The 17,319-nt window shown below is 40.6% G+C and overlaps 1 protein-coding gene across 1 annotated transcript in view; it reads left to right on the top strand.

Annotated features, from left to right (window-relative positions):
- Positions 1-1,537: 1,537 nt before the first annotated feature.
- Positions 1,538-17,319, top strand: part of RAF1 (Raf-1 proto-oncogene, serine/threonine kinase) — an 80,662-nt gene continuing 64,880 nt past the window's right edge. The window contains exon 1 of the mRNA XM_074151565.1: positions 1,538-1,717. The gene's annotated coding sequence lies outside the window, so the exon portion shown is untranslated. The remainder of the gene's footprint in view (positions 1,718-17,319) is intronic.

The following is a 17,319-nucleotide window of genomic DNA, read 5'->3' as shown; positions in this document are numbered from 1 at the left end:
CAGTTCTTTTACTCTGTGTTTGTTGCTTACGAAGAGACAGAGAAGCTGTCCTGTAAAAAATTCATTTTCAAGCAACTCTGGTGTTACATATAATCTATATACTCAGTGCATTGACAGACCAGTGCTCTCGTTCTCTCCCAGTGGAGTTTTGCTGTTGCAGTGTCCTTTGCTCCATGCTCAGACCAATGCTTTCTCCGTTTCTCCCGATTTGCACTCTTTCTTGGCAACAAACAATCAAGCCTGCCAAACCGTAGATAAATAACAAGGTGAAGTGCAAGGGCAGGAGTTGAGCATTTACCACCCAGCTGAATGAACTTTATTCCCTGGAGGCTGCAGGAGGAGCAGTGGTTTAGTGAGCTGCACACGGGATGGGCGGTCTGAGCGCTGGATTCTAATCCGGGCTCCGCTGCTGACTCATCACGTCACCTTTGGGAAATAACTGCCTCCATACACTTGTTTTTTCTTCCGTGAAGTGGTCACGCTCCGTTGTAGACACTAGTTACCATAGTTATAAATCCTAGAATAGTTAGGATGAACAATTTCCCAATCAGATAAACTGGCAATTCTTCATTTTGTTCTCTGCTACAGGAAGAAAGGGCCAGAAGTGATAGAAAATTAAAAAGTGAGGTCAAGCAAGGTAATTCAGCTCCTTAGTATCAGAGACGAGGCTTATTCCAGTTACATACCGTGGAATAGTCAGGTAAAAGCCTGACACCTACACACCACAGGCGGGGTGGACGATGGTGGCCCATATTAATCCTAACCAGCACTGGTAGTTGCAGTTGTGTGTGTATTAAATGAGCCATCATAACTTGGAAAATCTGACCTGCGAGATTATTGTCAGCAGCGACCTGCTGCCAAGCAGCCTATTCTTATTTATTCCACTAAAGTCAACCTTGCTGACACAAGCCTTTTCTAAAGGCAATCTGCTTTGTGCATGCCTGTCCTGTTACTAGGTTACTAGAGGATGAAATATTTTTTTTGTAAATCCCTGTTCTTGCTTCTGGAAGTCTGGTCACACAAATCTGTTGTTGAACAGACCTACTTGCATCTTTGATTTCTATTTACTTACCCCTAACCCTTTCCCAGCTATTCTTTACATTTTGATGAACTCTTCTTGCCTCCTTTCCCAAGCCCTGCCGTAAGATAAATAGAGGATTCCGACTATTTGGTTTTGGCCAGTGCCAAGGTTTTTGCTCTGGGCAGCGTGCTGATCGTGGCTGCAATTCCTGGCTTGCGGGGACCAGGGATCCAGTTACATTTGCTGGCGTCAAGCAGACTCTACAGACCACTGTGAAATACTGAGGCTAAAAATAAAAGAGTGCAAAAGCACGAAACCAAAGAGAGCGGGATATTAAAATTCCAGGAAAACTGTAGAAAAGTTTGGGAGAGGCACATAAGCAGCCTCGGGGGAGAAGACTGATATATTGGGGGAGTTTAAATGAAGCCCATGGGTTTGCTGTTTTTAGCTCCGTCACCCATGTGACACTGGAGTTCAGGCTGTGGGTCCAGGTATTTCTGCGAGCACAGAGGACGTACCAGAGCCTTGTGGAGAGGCGGATCGTTGGGGCTGTCTCGGCATCTCCCCTCTGCTCTCCCCAAGGACCGTTACCCCAAGGTGGGCTCGGTGTCTGCTTCCACACATCCTCCGCCTTGGGATTTCGCCGCCGATGGTGCCAGGGGGCTCGCTGGGCCTGGGGAGAAGATTCAGGCTCTGGTGAGTCTCAGGGGTAAATGGGTGGGTGGGTGGAATATTATTTTCACAGCTTTTGTAGTGCTCTTAATTGTATGGTGACATATGGAAGATTAGTGAATCTGTGAATCCAGGCTAAAGAGTCAGGATTAAATACTTGCTGGACCTGCTTCCCAAGGTTAAATTAATTAGTCTCCAACCTGACAGAAAAGCCCAAGTGCTGTTTCTAAGGGGTACTTTATGTATATCATACAAAGAATTGGGCGGGAATTTTCCTCATATGCTGAGGAAAAAATCTAATAATCTTTGAAATTGTCTTTTCCTATTTAAATATGAAACCAGCACAAAAATTAAGTTCTACCAAGTACAAAGTGGCATTTTAAAGTGAAACATTTGGTGTGACTGTCCTCCGCTGACCAGCGTGGTTCCATTTCAGGGTTTCAGACTGCTCATGTTTGAATTGTTTGTAAAAATTCTTTCTAGATTTAATCAAGGTCTATTTGCAGGAGATTTTATTTCTGCCTTCTTTTTTGATGCTTTGAAATTAAAACCACGGTGACTATGAAACTGGGGTTTAAAAGTAGCTGTGTGTTTGCATAACAATGTATAATATATACACAATACTGGAGCTCCATGGCTACCCGTCATTGCAGCGATAGTGTATCTGCAGCGGGAGCTCCCCAGGAGTCTGCATATAGGTCAGAAGTTTCCAAATGAGCCTGTGCAACCTGCTCTAGGAGGACCTGCTTTGGCAGGGGGGTTGGACTAGATGATCTCCAGAGGTCCCTTCCAACCTCATATCATTCTGTGATTCCGTATTATGGATTGCATTTTCCAAGTATGCCATAGTTTAGTCATGGGACTCATTAGTATTTGTGAGAGCTGTGAAGTTGTTTCACACCAAGCTGCAAGTTCAGCCCCGTGTACCTGAACCAGCCCTGGTTCATGTTGCTGGGATATTGCATTGCCTCGTCGTACCTCTCGCTTCGGTTTCTTAATGCACCGCTGCAACGGAGCCTATTGCAGCAGATGAAGCAACAGGTCTCAACACCTCACTTCCTTGGCCTTGTGCCTTATGCAATTTTTCGATTTCCTTTGGTTCTTGATCTTAAGTGCAGTAACTCCCACTGTGCTTTCTAAAGAAACCCAGAAGTCACAGAATCACAGAATGATTAGAGTTGGAAGGGACCTTAAAGACCACCCAGTCTCACCCCCTGCCCTGGGCAGGGACACCTCCCACCAGACCAGGTTGCTCAAAGCCCCATCCAGCCTGGCCTTGAACCCCTCCAGGGATGGGGCAGCCACAGCTTCTCTGGGCAACCTGGGCCAGGCTCTCACCACCCTCACAGCAAAGAAGTTCTTCCTGAGATCTCATCTCAATCATCTCCCCTCTTTCAGTGTCAAACCCTTCCCCCTCCTCCTAGGGCTCCCCTCCCTGATCAAGCATCCCTCCCCATCTCTCCTGGAGCCCCTTTAGGGACTGGAAGGGGCTCTAAGGTCTCCCTGGAGCCTTCTCTTCTCCGGGCTGAACCCCCCCAACTCTCTCAACCTGTCCTCACAGCAGAGGGGCTCCAGCCCTCCCAGCATCTCCATGATGTCATCTCCGGCCAGAATTAAGTGGATGTTTAAAAATCCATGGGTATTTTTGTTGGGGTCCCTTCTAATACTCTAAGACAAAACCTCTGTTGTGCCAACTATGTGACCTTGAAAATAGTTCACATGCAGCATTTTATGCAAGTTAATTTTTTTTAGTAGTATAGCTAAAATGAAATATTATAATAACATATAACAATTTAAAAGACACAATCCAAATATTTTAAAAGCTGTACTGCTAATTTACATTTCTCCATTTCCCTCATTAGCTCTGTAGAAGAAATTTGGACCTATATATTTTAATTTACAGCAGAGGAACAGCTAATGGAACCATCTGGCGGGCATTTCAAGCTGTTTCATTGTGTCTCAGGCTGCGTGTGCTCTAAACAAAACCCCCCTAAAAGTAAATATGCAAAATACCTGTTACTTATGTATGTGAACATGGCAGATTCCTTTACAGTTTTGCAGCACATCAAGTTTGCAGCTTAACAGCCAATTAAGCACACCTTGCAGTGAGAGATTCTGAGAGTAGAAAGGAACCAAACACCTATTTGGTTCTCTCCATTATCCCAAGTAACTCGCCGAGTTGGTGCGTCTGGTTTAGAGAAACTCGCAGCAGAGTTTGTGTGAGGATTCACAGTTGCTCTGAACTGGCAGGGTCCGAACCCCTGAGCCAGGCACCGTGCCCGGATAGCAGCGGTTCTCCTTCTTGCTGTTCAGCCCTCATGGGCTCCGGTGACGCCTCATCTAACTGTTGTTCCAGCTATAGAGCAAAGCCTTTGAAGCCTCTATTTAATAAAGATGAGTGAATAGGCTGAATTTCTCATTAAAACTGTCAAACTCCCCCCCCCCAAAGATTTGATTTTACTTTTTTTTTTTCCTAGATAGTCTGAAGTTTAATAGATTTCAGCTATTTATTTGGAATTTATTTTAAGGAAATAACAGTCATTCATATCCTCTGATAGAAAAAAATAATCCGACCTTTTTGATGACTGCCCACAGTTGGACAATATCTGGCAGCAGCTCAGAAGTCGCAAGAAAAGCAATAATATCCTCCTTTATCAGAGCCTATGTCAGCCAGAACATTCAGCACACAGGAAGGCCTGGAGTTGCTGCCTAACTCTTAAATTCTTCAGCTGCCTCAGAATCGTAACTTCTCTTAACTCCCTCAGTCTTGCGTGTGTCCAGGTTCTCTCCCTCTGTGTGTCCACGTTCTTTTGAAATCCTTCCTCTCACCACTCAGTAAAAATAAGTGTTGTATGAAACCCTACCCTACCTTTTCTTATGACTGAAAGAGAGGTCAAGACGTGGTAGGGGACATGAAGTACCAATTCCTCTTTTCCACAGTGGGGAACTGAAGCAGAGGCTCAGCAATTTGCTTAAGGACACACGGTTTCCACTAGTGGTGAGGGGACCTAAACAGGCTCAGTGAAGCTCAGAGGAAGCTATGGGTAGCGTGGAGGAAGGGACAAGCAGGCTTCTGGACCAGAAAGATCCAGTGTAACTGTAGGGCAGAACGATGTCAAAATAAACTGATGTTTAGGAGCAGCAGAAAGATACAGTTCTGAAGGAAGGTCAAGATTAGCAAAAAAGAATTGTAGAGACCTGAAGGACACTTAGCACAGTCCCAGTTCTGTTTCACTGTAGCGAGGAAACCAAGTGATAGGAATATCATTTATCTTCTTCCTTCATCTTATCTTCTTCCTGATGTACCTTTTAAGAGTAAATGTGTCAGAAGTCTCATGCGAAGTCTGGGAGTTGGGTTCTGCCTTTATTGCCTGTCTCCAACCGCACAAACAGCGATCACGGGGTACGCTCTGGGGAACACGCAACAGTTTCTTGACAGGTTTGATGTGGGTGGTTTAAATTTCAGGGCTTCAACACTTAAACTCTCTCTCCACTAGAGAAATGATAACAGGCACAGTCTTGGCCCCTTGCAGCCCAAGTAGATGCCCATGCTGTTAATTATTTCAGGTTGGTAGGGACTGTAAATGAACAAGTGATTTCGCCCGTAAATAAAACCAGGGGCTGGAGCAAGGAGAGCTCCATCAGTCCACAAGATGTCAATAGACACATCCTTAACCAAAGCACCTAACTCACCAAATTTGAAGCACTTGCTTGCAAGGCTGGGCATACTACAGCTTCGAAGAAATAGCTGGAAAAAGCTTAACAGAGTAAAGTTTATGATTTTTCCAGTTGGTTGGTGCTACTTTGTCCATATGGACACACACACACACAATATCACCTTAGAGCAGAGACACAGCATGAAAATTCACAGTCCAAATAATCTGTTGCCAAACTAATAACCAAGAGAAATCAGGATTTTATGTTTGGAAATGTCAAGTGGACATGATTATTCTGTTATCTATACCACTTGGATGTATAGTGTCTATTATATGTCATATTCACAGACAGCTTTAAAATCTAGCTTACTGTCTTTATATGCTTTATGTAACTCCATCTATTATTCTGTACTTTTTATTTTGGTTGTATGTAACCAGAAATGTTGCACAGAAGTCAGCAAGGGTTTTGTTAAGAGCTGTCTAATATAACCCAGGTGTCTCTGTATGCATTTTCCCTTGTCAGCAGCAGGTGCTAGCCAGACTGGCACTGAGAACAACTTTTATTGACCTCTATACTAGCCCTGAGCAGTGTTTATTGGCCTCTATCCTAACCCTGCCACCTTTACTTGTAGCTGTACTTTAGGCTCACATAACCAGTGCAGCAGAGTTAGAACTAGCCCTCCGAAGATCCGGGTCACAACTCACTTTTCCTGGTTTCTGAAGTCACTAATTAAGGTAGCAGCAGAGTTCATTGTGTACGGTGCCCTTTATTTTTTTGCCATATTTTAAAGAATGATTGCTGCAGCAAGTTGAATGTGTTGCGTCTTGAGTATTATTGCGGCTGGACTGCAGCCAGAGCAACCAAGGAGCAAAACTTCTAGGCAGTTTTCCGTATCTACAATAAAACTTGAGTCTCTAGCAAAGTTATCTAAGGAATCCAGGCCGAGAACAACAAATGAAAAAGGAATGACACAGATAGGGGTGTGCTATGAGGAAAAAAAAAAAGTTAAGCATTTTATGATTTTGAACAAAGTTTCCTGCACAGTTATATCACTACATTGCTTTTATTCCACAGAAAAATCTGAGTTAACATACTGCCACCTCAGCAGCTACGTTCAGATTCTCATTCTCTGGCAACCTGGGTGAATCAAAATGATCTTAGAGAGATGGATCCAAAGTTATTACCCACCCTTGCTCATGCATGTGGGAGACAAACTGTGGTCCTCCAGCCAAGGACCAAAACGTTGTGTATACTTCCACCCAGTATTTTAATTATTTGGTGCCTCAGCTATGCTATAATTCGTTGAGTATTGTTTCATACATCTTTAAGGACCAGAAGACTATGCTTACTGTGTTCTGAATGTTAGAGTACATTTCAAGGAAAAAAAACCCAACTTTGCTCTATGAGCAGCACAACTAAAGCAGCTTCACTACAGATTTATATGGTCTCATCCAAAAAGCACCTTTGCTCCCTGCTATAATAAATAAGGATATCTTAACAGTGTTTCTCCTTTCAGTGTCACCCCCACAGGGAAAAAACCTCACCAACTGGGGCTAATTCAGCTTTAGGCAACTGGTGACTGGCCAGCCTGCGATAGTAAACAGTACAATATGCAATGGTTGGCTTCTGAGTTCTTTCTTTCTGGGGAATGAATATGGTTCCTTTTCCTGTCTCCAGTTGCCAACTTCCAAGAAACTTGTAGAAATGTAATTATTTTTGAGACCTTGGCTCATGTGTCAAATATGTCTGAAATTTGGAGCAAGAGATAGATTGAACCATTACACAAGCTTCCTCTCCTTAGGAAAGCAAGCTAATCAGGATTGTTCCATGGAAAGCCCCACACCCAAATGACTGGAAGTGCCTTTTTTTTACAAACATAGACTTATGCCAAACAATAGCCATCGCTGGGCCCCTTTGCCCAGTGTCCTTTTTCTTGGCAGTGATACACACTTGTGTGTGACAATGAAGCACATATTGTTTGTCATCTGCTTTGAAGAAGCAATTTACAAGTCATGTCTAGTTATCCAAATCCAAACCATTAATAGATTACCATTAATCAGGCTGCAGGAGAAAGAATAACAAAATGGAAATGTAGTTAAGATTTTTTTTCCAGAATGTTAGGTTACCGTACTTTTTTCCTCTAAGCTCCAAAGACACACTGTATTTCATTTCATTGGCAGATAACCCATACTTCATCAAAATCTGAAGCAAAAAGATTGGGATGAGTATTCTGGGCATTTATAGTATGTTAGATTAATACTGTTGGCTATCTACTCTGCGTGGTGTGGTTAATTCAGCGCTCCCCCAGCTGCTAGCTAGTCTGGATTCTGTTGTAGTTGATGGGGTTGCTACCTACTTCATTTTTGAAGCCTGAATACTATTTTTTTTTCCTGGTTTTTGCATGTTCCTATACTATGGATTGTGTACCATGGGGTGCTCTGTGCTCCTTCCTGTACCTCTCTCTAGGTGGGGGAACTGAATAATGACTGTATTTTCCTCCTAAGCACAAAGATACTATATCACTCCTAATAGGACGGCCAAATGAGGGTAGCGGTGCCATGCCTATAAACAAGAGCAGTAGCTGCACGCAAAGCCAGAAGACGGACCAGCATTTGCAAGAAAATGAACTATATTCTCTTCACCACTGAACTGATCCTCGCACAAAACCCTATTATATTTACACAGTTCTCCCACAAAAGATATGCTTTGGTTTTATTTCATTTTTAATCATACTACACTGGAAGTTTAATTGAATACCTGTTCATTTTGATACTCAGAATCATATTAACTTTTACAATCAATTGCACACAATTAGATTGAGTTTGATACTCAAATTTAATACTTGTTCATTTTGATTCCAGAATGTGTACAGAAGTCCCTGCTTAAAGAATCTCATGTCTGAGGGTCTGTAGCTCATTCCCTCCTTTGAATATTTCCAACTGGGAATTACTCTTTCTTCCTGCCTCAAATTTGGCAAGAATCAGCTTTTGTTACCCTGGATTGTATCAGGTAGCAGTAAGTGTCAGAGGGTTAGGACAGAAACCTTCTTACTATGGAGGCAGCAGAGAAAGATTCCAGAATTTTGTCCCAAGGTTTTATTCTACTCTATCTTGTACCTGTGTTCATTTACACGAAGAAAGCGTTAACTAGTTCCATAAAAAATAAGGACTTGTATTAAAATGGAAGAACATATCTCTCTAGTGCCCAAACTCTCTGGTGTGTGAAATGATTGGTTAGGGGAAAAAAAAAAAATTAAAAAAAAGAATCAAAGTTTTGGCAAGCCCTGGTTTTGCATGCCCCAAACACCAGGTAGACACCTGCACAAGTATTGTTTGCAGACAAATACAACTGTGTACACACAAGTCTGGAAAACAAATCTAAAAGCTGAACCATACTACAGAAGCCAAGCCCCAAATCTCCATCTGTTACAGTAAGTCATTACTGAAATAGTGATAGTTTAAAGTAATTGTATTAAAGGGAAAAGCAAAATAAATATTTTTGCTAAATGATGACAGATTCACATCCTCTGACACTGGGACTTTACTAGCATTTTTAACTAGTTGACTGAATTTTATGCAGAGGTATTTTTAGCTGCACCTGTAGGTTGTTTTTGCTTTTGTAAAATGTTTACACATATCCCTACAATCTTTTAAACTTTTCCACTCTCTCCACGTGCCGATCAAAGCAGCACCATACACATAGAGAATCATCTCATGGAGATCCTCGCCAACAAGCTATCTGAAACAGATGATTCTGCTTTCTGATATCCACGAGATCTACAATATCCTTTTCTCTTTCTGAAAAAGGGGAACCAGCAGGTGGACAATGCAGGACTGAAGTTGGTTCTAAGCAGAGGTCCCAAACACATGAACTAGTGTTGAAAGCTCTTCCAAGCCTGGCATCTTACATCAGACACTGTTACTGAACCACTGTTCACACCTGGTGCATCATTTATAATCCAAGTGTGAACTGAAATGGAGAAAAACTAAACTTGAACTAAAAACATGAATTTATGGACACCAGGGCAATATTTTCTTAAGCTGAACTGAAGTTAAGTCTTCCCAACTACCAGCTTATTTTTTCTCACTTTTACTTGAGTTACTTTACTTCTTATCACATACATGGGAATAATTTTACTGTTTTTATTAGGAAACTGGAATGTAATCTGTTTGTCTACCAATTCACTGGTACCCAGAAAGGCTGGCTAAACTTCCCCAACTTTCAGATGGAAAATTCTTTAACCTTTTTTGTTAGGAAATCTGTAGGGGATTTGAAATGAATCTTGTAGTTATGAGAACTAAATGACATGAAAGAGTCTTGGACACAGAAGCTTGAAAGTTCAGGCAGAGAAAGCAGAGTAAAAGCTATCCTAGACTTTCTATTATAAATCCTGTACTTTCTGTGCCTTCCAAAAGCCAAACTTAAAATATGTGGGACTGATTATTTTTCTGGTTTATTTAAGTGTCTAGCTCAGCCTTTTTTTTTAAAAAAAAAAACCTACTTAAAGATGTAAGTAAAAGTTGTCGATCTCTAGATGAGAATCATAGTTAGGAAGGTGAATGTTTTACCAGAAATAAGTAAGAAAAAATTCATTAAGTTTACCTGCACGTTGAAAAGGCTTCATGCTTCAGAGAAAGGCAAGGATATTGGCAGACATTATCTTAGCAGGTTTTGCAATGTTCATTCTGCATTGTCTAGATTGTACATCTGATTTCTGAATATAGTTTCTTCACTACATGATTTTGCATTCAGCTTATGTGTAATGTGTTATTTTATAGATGATTTTGCATGGATATACACCTGCAGTGGTAAATGGAGACTTGGCAGTAGTACAAAAAAAGGATTGTCCAGAAGCAGAACAATGCTATGCCATGCCATACCCAGAGCCTATCCAATGGCTGACTACAAATAAAAGGAAATGGTTTACTGGGGGAAGGCTGTGTGTTTCTAGCACAATATTGGCTTGCCCAGTAGGGGCAGATGGGAAACATTTGAGAATCGACACAAGAGAATTGACTTTCTTTCTACGCAATGCTCATGACTATTGAGTGAAAAGCCTGGTTTGTCTTTGTCCTATGCTATTCTCAGGATTCTTGTCTACCTTCTCTCACGTGGAACAAGGCAGAGGCCACAATGAAAGAAAGGGCATGAGAATAAAAAAAAGAAAGAAAGGCAGCAACCTCTTTGCCTTCCCTCTGTGCTCTTGCAGAAAGGAGAAGTCCATGAAGTTGCTGCAGCGCAGAACATAGATCTTCAAGAGAGGAAACAGCTGAAGAAAGAGTACTATACTGGTCACAGTGGTTCCACTTCTTGAGAAGTTGCGTATTTACCCCCAAAGTGAGAGGGCAGACTTCTGTCCAGGGACAGACTAGGGGGCAGCCCAGTAACCACTGTCTTCATCTGGAGAAAAGAGACAGCTGATAAGGACAGTAAGGCTCTGATCTACTCGGGGTGCCAGCAGCAGGAAGAGGCTATAGGAGCAGCTGAAGGAACAGCAGGCAGGGCAAATTCAGTTTCTCAAAATAAGGAAAAGGGAAGAAGAGTTAGTATTTCAGTTTAAGGTCTCCCCCCCCCCCCCTTTTTTTTATCACCATTATCACTGGATGCTAATTTGCATCTAATTCTGCAGCCTCCTCCCCACTTTTACATATCCACTGACTACTAACAGCTAGACACATTAAGAGCAGAATCTTTTCAAATTGTGTCTTTTATTGCAATGCATTTGCCTGAGTGCAAATCCCCAAATGCGAAATAACAAGAATAACCCTGATTTTGCAAAATGGGGAAGAAAAAGTGGGTCAAGCTTCAGCATACCTGCTGCTGATTTGCTGAATCGCTAAGCACCTGAAGCTAGTGGGTAGCAGCAGCAATTGCAATCGCTCGTTGAGGTTCTTCTTGTCTTATTAAATCAAGTCAATACTTGCTCCATGATCAGAATCTCTCTCAGCTTCAGTCTTGTGTTGGAGCTCAGGGGAGGAGACTTGCATGCAGGCTTCATAGTTCTTCTTGTAAGAACTAATAAACAGTATAAAAATGGAAGTATGAGCGGTCTGTCTTGCCTGGGGATATTATTGAAACCTGGTTACATGTAGATTCATTCTTATTTGGTGATGGCAACTCCCAATCTGAAGTCACCTGTAGCAGATGAGGAACTCCTTGGGTGTATCAGGTACTTCATTTAGCTTTGGGCAGATACCAAGAAAAATTACAGGTTAGTTAGCTAGTTCAAAAGGGAAAAAAATGCATTGCAATTAGAGAGCCTGTTATAAGCAGGAGATTAATACCTGCCAAGCTGCATTCTGGGATGTTGGGATCTGTTCCCAATGCCATCAGATGACATGCAGAAGGAGATGCAGTAAGTACAAGGCTTTGATTTTGAAATTATATACATAAATATATATATATACACACATATACTATTTATTTTTATCTGAGGGAAGATTGTAATCACTATTTAATCAAAGATAATGTTTTCAAGGTGCAGAAGCAGCTCTGGTCTTCTTCAGATTATATATTAAAGCTGGCTACACATTTATAAATCTTGTTTTGTCATGAGCAAGGATTTCAAATTGTGGATATGGTTGTACTTTGAATAGTGTATCACATAATGCTCACTAAGTAAAAAAAATATATGGTTACCATCCTGAGAGAGTTAAGCATTTAATATAATTGGTATTATGTTAGTTGTGAAAAGCATTTAAATACCATAACTAATTTTACACACAGACTGGAGACAGTTCTAATTCTTTTTTCCCCACAAAGTATGTAAGAGACCCTTGTGATAATTTTGTGCCCTGTTTGAACATATTCAGCTCATACATTAAATAATACTGTTTAGAAATACTTTATAAGTATGCAGATCTTGAAACCTATGTGGCAACGCTGACTCAAGCAACCAGAACTCAGGAATTTACACAATCCCTGCAGTTAGTTTACAAACTAGTGGATGTGCAGCCTAACTGGCTGTTTTCTCTTCCTCTGCTCAGATTAACCCTTTCCCATTAAAGTTTCCACCCCTGTGCTGTGAGTGGCAGAAGATGCTTTGGGAGTGTATGGGTGTGGAGAGGAGGGGATTCTTGAAGTCATTTTCTTCCTGAGAAAATACTACTGGATTTCATTACAGAACCGATGATCCTATGTACTGAGATTTAAAAAAACAACAAATTTAAAGATTTAATAATCATTCCTTTCTCCTAATGTAACTGAAGGAACCTGTATCTGAAAGACTAGTAAGAATGCTCAAATTAATTATATGCTACTTCACTATTACTAAATTATTATTATTAGATTTACACAAGATTCAGTTCTTTAAGAGGAGCTCAAAACTGTCTAGAATACCCAAATTAGTGTAGTTTTGTATATGTGAATGAATCGCTAGTCTATCAATAAAAAAATCTTTCTCTGAGCACATTCTAATACACAGACCTCTGAGATGACGTTAGGATAGTTAAAAGTATCCTGCCCTTATGTTGTTTTTCACATTGCTGCTACTTTCTACTGTACAGAACGAAAGAGTAGCCAAGGGATGTAAAAGAGTAACTGAACCAGATGTGACTTGAACATCTATTGTAGAAAGTGGCTGCAATGTAAAGGAACCGTTTCCTCTGGCTACAAAAGCGAGGGATGATAATAGCTACCTTTTTGCAGATAGGCAGCCCTCAATTTCAAAATCAAGTTTACAGTATCTTGTCTTGTTGATGAATGACATATCCATTCGCCAGAATGAAGCTGTAAGAACTAGCTTAGTGTAGTGCTGTGGAAAACAAACCAAAACCTGGTTCAATTCCACCCAACCCACCCACCTGGGTCTCCCTGCCAGCTTCCTGGATGTAATTGCTCTCTCCGATCATGCGAGCGAATGCCTCCCACAAAGGGTTTTCCAGCACCTTTCTGAATCTGCTTTCTTTCACAGGCTTTGCGCTTGGATTCCTTTGCATATTGCCAAAAGCTCACAGTCCTTGCTTCAAAGTCTCAAAACTCAAAATAAATGCTCTGCCTACCTCCTTCTGGTTCTTTCTTTGACCCAATTCTCCTTAAAACACAAAGCTGAAAGAATGCTCTGACAGCCTAATTTCCTTCAGGAGTATGCAAGCAATTAATATTGTTTAAAGAGCTGATGCATCTGAATTTCTAACTCAGATGAGCATATGCTACTTCTGGTCAGTTTATTTGCTAACAAAGGCTTGTGGAAAAATTATTTCACCAAAGAATTATGCAAATTCTTGAGTTTGGGCTAATGAAGAAGAACAGCTACATAAACCAGAGGCAAGATTTACACATCCGGGTCTTCATCAGAAACTTGTGCAATGTTGTTTACATAATTGTCCAGATTAAAATTTGGTTGTTATAGCACTTTTCTTAAGTCTAAAGAGATGGCATGGTACTTAATAAGGACTTATATTCTGATCAGGATCACTGTAAATGAAAGAGATTACTGACAAAAGCATTTATTTATGGACAGAGGTACTAGGGATGAACCATGGAGCCACCAGGACCATCGTTCTTCGACACAGAGTTTGGTGAAATGAATGCTTTGTGCCTGAAGTACCAGTGTAGCCTTCGCACTAATCCTTCACGCTCGCCCTTCTTATCCAGTGTTTGTCTCTTGTCTTATTTCCCACGCCCACCATGCCTTTATATTATTAACTATCAATTTATATGAAAAATGTCACTTATACTACTGCACCCTGCCCATTCGATTATGCCAAACTGCACCAAGTCCCACCTTTCTGTACCCTGAACCTCCAAATATGAGTCGAAGCATACTCAATAGAGACATTTTGTCTTCAGAAGACAGTTTGATTTGTGTGGGGTTTTTTCCTCCTGGTTTCAATTACACACTAAATCCTGAGATTATAAAAAGATATATGATCTCATTGCTCAAGTGTCTCCAACCACCAGTGGATTAAAATTATTTTTCTTATTCAACAAGCAAAATGCAGTATTTCGCAGCTCTTTTCAACACAGTTGCAGAAATCTTAATGCAGTATCAGTAGCTTTTACATCCATGTTTTGCTGTTTTTTAAAAAAGGCCAGATGGGGGGAAAAATCCCCCATACTGGCCATGTTAACAGAGCTGTGGTGGTCCCTCTTCTATACTGTAGTAATAAGAGATTATTCAAGTCTGTCTTTCCACTAGAGGAAGGAAAAATTTTTGAGAAAGTGGGTATTTACAGTGATGCTTGTCTTGTTTACAGTAACTTTTGTGCAAATGGTGACCAGAGACTATCCAAGAAAAATGTATTTCAGAAATCTTAGTGCCAGTAACTACGCTCAGAGATTCAAATATGTGATAAATTCTATTAGCAGTAACTTCTTGAATAGTTCCTATATCATAAACCTCAAACCTCTCTAAATGTTGCATGTGAGTGCACAGAGGGGTGCATCAACACCCCATGAAGGTTGTGTTAGAGGACTGGTAAGTGTATTGTTCTTAAATATTATTACATGTCTAACGGTCAATAAAACTGACTGGAGTCATCTTAAGCATAAATACTTGTAGCAGGCCCAGGGAATATGTATATATTAAAGTTGCTTTCTAGGTTGACATCTGTAAGAACTTATCTTTGCTGTTATTTTCACTTGTTCTACCTGTACTAAAACTGGCGTGGATATATTGTGAGCACATCTTCTCTTGAAATGTAGCATATATTATAAGCACTTGAATGAAAGAAGACTTATTATGTATCTGGTTTGAAGTAAGCGCAAAGATAATTCAAAACATTCAGATTCTCTTGTGTTCATAGAATTTAACTGCTCAGAGCCCCATAAATTTTCACTTGAAGGGCCTTAAGATTCTGCTCCAGTGGAATTTTTTGGGTAATGTCAAAATCAACTGAACAAGTTAAGAATGAAATACAGCTTCCAATCAAACTGTAGTGTTCAATACTTGCAAATGCAATATTTCTTTCAAGAAAAAAAGGCAATTGTCCACATAAATGGTAATTGCTTTCTAACAGGAAGCTAAAGATGTTTAATCTGTTTCAGAAGAAGTAGAAATTAGTCATACACAGATCAAAATCTATTCATATGCAAAGATTACTCATCTATAAATTGCAGCTGCTTTGAGATGCAGTGCTAGATTACTCACTATACCCTGAAAATAACTGCAAACCAGTAGAGAATGCTTATGTATATTTCTTTCAAGTTAATTACTTATGCAAAAATGCATCTGTTGGATGACACTGATGAAGCTCATGACTTTCAAATATTTCCTTGTCCTACACAGTGATTACTCAAAATGTATCTGTTCAGAAAGAGAACTCATCAAGAATCTTTCAACAAAATGCTTTTTCATTGGAAAATGAGATTCAAAGCCAGAAGTTTTGCATGGAAATGAATTTATTTTGGTGAAGCTTTTGTCAGGAAAGGTTTCAGTGTTCCAAGACAAAGTTTCTGGTTTAGATGAGAGACACCCCTTCATTCCAAATTATCAAATAATGTAGGCCAACTGCTTGGAACACAGTAAGTTCCAGAATTTTGCTCCTATTCAAGTGTATTTATACAAAGTAAACCGGTTCCATCAGGAGAGACTGAAAGACCTAGTGAAACCCAGCCACCAGAGCTGAGTTTGGGTATCTAATTTGGTCATGGCAGAACCTAAGGACCTCACATGTAGATAAGAGACTTCACCCCTAATGTTTGTTCTGTTTTATTGAAAAGCTTCAAAAACGGTCTTAGCTTTAGCCTCTAAAACTTTCTAGGGGACTCTTGCCACAACAATTCCATCCCGTGATTAGGTAACTTCTAAGCCAGAAAGAATTGTTTTGCAGTTTCCAAATACAGTTGCCCTGTTATGGGACTCAAGCCAGGAAACAGGAGATGTGCAATCAGTACAGCTTAAATAAGCCTGGATTCCTCCCTTCAGATAAAAGTAGTAAAAAATGTAAAACCTGAAGAAAGCTAATATACTTGTATGTAGATCTTGCACCTTAAATAGGTTTATGTAGTTGAATTATTCAGTAAGCTTAAGTAACTTCCTTCAAAGCAGAAGGATCCTACTTGAGTCTTTCATATACAGCACCACACCAATCTTCATTTTTCAAGTTGGTTTGCAACCAACTCTTTCTCCCCTAGCACCATCCCCCTTTCATACTAAGTAGAGTCTAAAAGCCTAGATTCCTCCCTCTCCAGAATGCTTTGTGATGGGGAAAACCAATGGATCATAATTCATTTTCTTATTTCCCCTCACAGTCTAGTCTTGGAGACATCACTAAAAAGGAGAGATTAAACCTTTCTTTTTTTTTTTTGGTGGGGGGCGGGGGGAGGGATGGGAGAAGAAAAACCAGGCCCAACATGCATATTGTTTTCTAAATTCTTTTCCTATGGCTGAGTTCTATGTCTACGCCTTCATGCCACTTTCTGTATTTCAATTACTTAACCTTCAGCCAGCACTCGGTACACTAGCTATGCACAGGCTCTCAGTGTTGAATAGCTGGGGAATTATCTTCAACTATAAATGTGGTGCTGGTATTGTAGAATTAACCTCAAAAAGCACAGGCTAGATCCTAAAATACCCTGAGGAAGAAAACTTTCACAACAGCAATAAGAAAAGCATATGGAGTGTGTGTGTATATTTATTTGATTATCCCAAGTGCTCTGAGCTTGGGTCTGTAATGTTGCCAATTCTCCTAAATGCATACAATGCAATTTGCCTTTGGGGTGCGGGAACTTTTGAAACTGGCTGATAATAAAGGCTCCCAGTAATGCCCCACCATCCTATCTGCTTACATCGGCTAGCGATCCAGCTAAGGACAACATCCCTCATCAATACTTATGGTAGCCTGCTCTTATTTAATCACGGGTTTGATGCCCTTATTTACACTTCTGTTCCGTGAGGGTTGCTGTGTGCACCTGCTTTTATCCCAGCCTTGAGTTGGCTTCTAGACTGGAGATCTCCAGTCAAACAGAGGAAACCCCAAGTGTTCTCCAGTCCACCTCCACGCTGAGAGGGAGAGCAAAGGAATGAT

The sequence above is a fragment of the Numenius arquata genome, chromosome 8 (assembly GCF_964106895.1).
Source record: "Numenius arquata chromosome 8, bNumArq3.hap1.1, whole genome shotgun sequence".
In the NCBI taxonomy this organism is placed as follows: domain Eukaryota; kingdom Metazoa; phylum Chordata; class Aves; order Charadriiformes; family Scolopacidae; genus Numenius; species Numenius arquata.
This window is presented reverse-complemented; position numbering and strand designations above follow the sequence as displayed.